This window comes from Capsicum annuum, chromosome 7 (assembly GCF_002878395.1).
Source record: "Capsicum annuum cultivar UCD-10X-F1 chromosome 7, UCD10Xv1.1, whole genome shotgun sequence".
Taxonomy (NCBI): domain Eukaryota; kingdom Viridiplantae; phylum Streptophyta; class Magnoliopsida; order Solanales; family Solanaceae; genus Capsicum; species Capsicum annuum.
Window position 1 is genome coordinate 144,551,389 of NC_061117.1, and position 4,979 is coordinate 144,556,367.

Below are 4,979 nucleotides of genomic sequence, written 5' to 3' on the forward strand. Positions count from 1 at the left end.
AGTATCTTCTTAATCTCTCTGTTGGACACCTCAACTTGTCCACTAGTTTGGGTATGGTAGGCAGTAGCAACCTTGTTCCTAACACCATATTTAGCAATAAGATTTTTGAATTAGGTGTTGATAAAATACGTACCTCCATCACTAATGATTGTTCTAAGTGTACCAAATCTGGAAAATATGTTCTTCTTCATAAATTTTAGCACCACTCTTGCATCATTAGTCGAACTCGCCACAGCTTTAGAGATGTAGTCAACCACTATAGAATGTACAGATTACCTTTTGAAGATGGGAATGGACCCATGCAATCGATCCCCCAAACATCAAAGACTTTAAATTCTAAAATACTATTGAGGGGCATCTCATGATGCCTTAATATAGTACCCAACCTTTGACATTGATCACAATTTTTCACAAAAGTAATTGCGTCCCTAAACAAAGTATACCAAAAAAAACCTGATTGCAGCACTTTTCTAGCAGTTCTCTCACCCCCATTGTGTCCATCATAAGGAGATGAGTGGCAATCTTTAAGTACCTTCGAAACTTCATCTTTTGGGATACACCTACAAATGACTCCATCTGGACCCTACTTAAAGAGATATGGTTTGGTCTCAACTATAGGCATGTGAATCACGAAGCAATTTTTTCCTTTATTATATGGTGGCATCAGGAGGGTACACCTCACAAGCTATCAAATTCACAATATCAGCATACCATGGGAACTCAAATACATCTAAAGACAACAACTTTTCATCAGGTAACTATTCTTTAATACTAAGAAAGTTATCAACAATACGGTTTTGACTTTCCAACGATGATAAATAGTCAGCAACTTTATTTTCAAATCCCTTCTGATCTCGAACCTCAAGGTCAAACTTTTGTAGTACTAGAATCCACCTAATCTGTCGAGGTTTTGCATCTTTCTTGTTCACAAAAAATGTAATAGCATTATGGTCAGTATGAATAATGACCTTGGTGAAAACTAAGATCTAAACTTATAAAATGCATACACCACTGCCAGCATTTCTTTCTCTGTAACCGTATAATTACCTTGAGCATCATTCAACTCTTTGCTAGCATAGTAGATTAAGCAAAATACCTTATCTCTTCTCTGATGCAAAATAGCTCCCATAGCAATATCACTAACATCATACATCAGGTCAAATGGTAACTCCCAATCTGGTGCACTAAGAATAGGTGCTTTATTAACTTCTTCTTTAGTTTTTCAAAAGCTTCTTGGTAATTATCCCCAAACTCGAACTTTGCCTCTTTATCCAATAATTTGCACATGGGGTTTTCAATCTTTGAGAAATCTTGAATGAACCACCTATAGAAACACGCATGTCCCAGAAAGCTCCGCACTCCTTTGAATATGACTTAATGTGGCAACTTTTCAATCACTTCAACCTTTGCGTTATCTACTTTGTCATTTATATGACACTTTATGGCCTAGGATAATTCCTTCTTTAACCATAAAGTAGCACTTTTCCTAATTTAGCACTAAGTTTGTCTCTTCGCATAAAGCTAGAACATTTTCAAGATTCTGTAAGCACTTTTCAAAAGAATTACCATAAACGAAGAAATCATCCATGAATACCTCCACAAAATCTTTAACCATGTTAGAGAATATAGCCATCATATATTTTTAAAATGTAGCAAGTGCATTATATAGACCAAAGGGCATGCGTCTAAATGCATATATCCCGTAGGGACATGTGTAAGTGGTCTTCTCCTGGTCTTCCAATGCTATGATTATGTGATTGTAGCTGGAGTACCCATCCAAAAAACAATAATACTCTTGTCCTACCAATCTATCCAGCATTTTGTCAATGAAAGGAATAGGATAGTGATCCTTGCAACTTGCTTCATTCAACATCCGATAGTTAATACAGGTCCTCCAACTGGTCACCATGCATATGGGGATCAACTCATTATCATAATTAGTTACCACAGTCATCCCTCTTTTATTTGGTACACTGTACACTAGACTCACTCCATTTGCTATCAGAAATTGGGTAGATAATACCACTATCTAACCTCTTGATCACTTCTTTTCTGACCACCTCCTTTATCATAGGATTCAACCTTCTTTATTGCTACACTCCAGGTCTGTAACCCTCTTCCATGTAGATATTGGGTATGCAAAATACTAGATTGATTCCTTTAATATCAGACATTTTCCAACCAATTGCCTTTTTTGTCCTCTTTAGAACTGTTATGGCTTCCTTTACCTATATATCTATTAATCCTGCAGACAAAATAACAAGAAAAGTATCTTGGTCACTAAGAAAAATATATTGTAAATGAGGGGGAAGAACCTTAAGCTCCAAGTTAGGAGCTTCTTCAACTAAGGGCTTGGGCGATGGACTAATTGGCCTGTTCAATGGTTCGACAGGCACTTTCATTATCTCAACCACTAAAAAATTCATTACCTGGACCAATTACAATTCTTCCACATATCTATACAGATCATGACCCATCAAATCTTTGCTTGAATGGATTATCAGACAATAATAACTGCCAATTAAAAGCAAAGTCAATAACAGATATGGATGACAACTCCTCGTATATAGATGGCAGTTTCAACGCCTTGTACACATCAAAGACTTCTACTTTATCATGCACCCTCATTGTCATTTTCCCGGCTGCTACATCAATTAATGACTACTCTATAGCTAAAACAGGTCATCCCAAAATAAATAGAACCACAGGATCCACCTCAAAGTCAAGAATTACAAAATCCACCGAAAATATTAACGATCCTACTTGCACCAAAACATCCTTAATAATACCATCTGACCTGGCAAGTGATCTATCCATTAGCTGCAAAATAATAACAGCGGGTTTGGGACTCCCAAGAGTCATCTTCTGGTACTACAATGTCGACATAAGATTTATTCTAGTTCCTGAGTCACATAAAACTACCCGGATCTTTAAGATTTGTGGGCAATTTGTTTTGAATCTTGGACGTGCACTCTTGAGTAAGTAAAACTATATCATACTCGGTCAACCGGTTCTTATTTATAACTATATCCTTCAAATACTTTGTATATTTTGGCACACTTTGCAGAATGTCAACAAGACGAAGATTCACTTGAACTTACTTCAGAAGATCTAAGAAATTCTTGTAACTCGCCTTCTCTTGATGCTTTCTTAACCTTTGATGAAAGGATAAGGGGAGAATCTTCTTGTCCACATGAATTTCTTCACTTGCCATTTTTTCCTTGATTTCTTTCTCTGTATTGCTTTGGTATTGTCATCAATAATTATGGGACTTACCTACTCCTGAACTGTATCCTTAGTTTGCAGCCCACTCCTTATTGTAACCATTTAGGATTTGTCTCTATATCACTAGGTAATGCTCCTTGAGGTCTTATATTTTGTGCCCCTACAATTTGACCTAACTGCAACTCTAGAATTCTTATAAACAATTGTTGACTCTTTAACTCAGTTGTAAACTATGCCTGTTGAGTCTTGATTTTAGTTGCAAATTGTGCTTGTTGAGCCATAAACTACTTCATCAATTCCTCCATATAGCTAGATTGAGTAGTCGCCTGAGTATTCAAAGCTGGCTATGGATTTTGTTGCATTTGTCCTTTGTACTGATTTACATTCTGCGCCTAATTTCCACCCCATGAAAAATTAGGATGGTTCCTCCAGTTGGGATTATAAATATTACCAAAATTTTGTTGTCCCTTCTAATTTGTACTCCTCACATAGTTGATAGAATCTGGATTAGCCATGCAAGCATGAGCTGTGTGCTCGCCACTTCCACAAACCTCACACCTAGAATTCACCTATTGAACTGCATTCGATATGGCTGCTGGTTGTGTAACACCCAACTTTATGTTATTAAGCTGAGTAATCATATGATTTTGCATGGCTGCGATCTGTGCCTGTAATGTAGTAAACTAATCTACCTCCAATACCCCTATGACTTTTTTAGGAGTACTCTTCGAGTTTGCATGCCAGTCTGAGTTCCATTGTGAAATCCGATTCAACAGAATGTCCAATTCTTCATATGTCTTACCAAGAGCCTGTCCACCTGGTGCTAAATCCTAGAGAATCTTCATGTTTGGATCCAATCCTTCTATGAAAGTATGCACAAGAACATCATTGGATTGATAATGGTGAGGGCAATTTCTGAGCATGCCCTTAAATTTATCCTAATCTTGGTAGAGATTCTCTACATCTTTCTGTCTAAAACTCAAGATTTCACTTCTCAAGCGTGCTGTCTTCCTATATGGAAAGAATCGAATAAGGAACTTTCGAGCTAGATCTTCCCAAGAAGTGATGGAGAGTGGTGGTTCAGCATGTAACCACCTTTTTGCTTCCCCAATTAGGGAGAATGGGAAGAGTGTCAATCTGACATAGTTAGAATTCACCCCTTCAGGAACGTATGTATCACTAATTTCCAAGAAGGTCTGTATATGCTGTTGCGGATCTTCGTGTGAAAGGCCATGAAATTACCCCGCTAAATTCAGCAATTGCACCATATTCGGCTTCAATTCAAATCGACCTCCTGGTTCAGGCTTTAAAATACTATTTGTCACATGGTCCGTGAGTGGGATTGCCACCTCACAAATAGGTCTAACAGTTTGTTGAGTAGGAATAACTAGAATAACAGGAATAACAGGAGGTGGAATATTCCCAATATTTTGATAAATCAGTTTATTTCGTTATTTAGCCATTCTTCACCTTTGCTGAAAGATTTGCTCTAGTTCTGCAAAAGGCTCTACCAGTTCTTTATCTCTCGCTAGTCCTGGATCTGCCAACAATAAGTTGCTAAGATCAAGTTATTAACACCTAAACTTAATATGAAAATACAAAAAATTTAGCAATTTACTAATTATATTAGTCCCCAGCAATGGCGCCAAAAAACTTTTTGTGACTCAGATGCACACGAAAGTGTACGTGATCATTCAAGTAATATAGTGATTTAGACAATCAAATATCATTCCCATGAGGACTGAACAACTAGA

The 4,979-nt window shown here is 37.2% G+C and overlaps 1 non-coding gene across 1 annotated transcript; it reads left to right on the forward strand.

Moving 5' to 3' along the window:
* Positions 1-4,119: 4,119 nt before the first annotated feature.
* Positions 4,120-4,226, forward strand: LOC124886204. The gene has a single exon (XR_007043290.1). It is a non-coding gene; the product is annotated as a small nucleolar RNA R71 (small nucleolar RNA).
* The last annotated feature ends 753 nt before the right edge of the window (positions 4,227-4,979 follow it).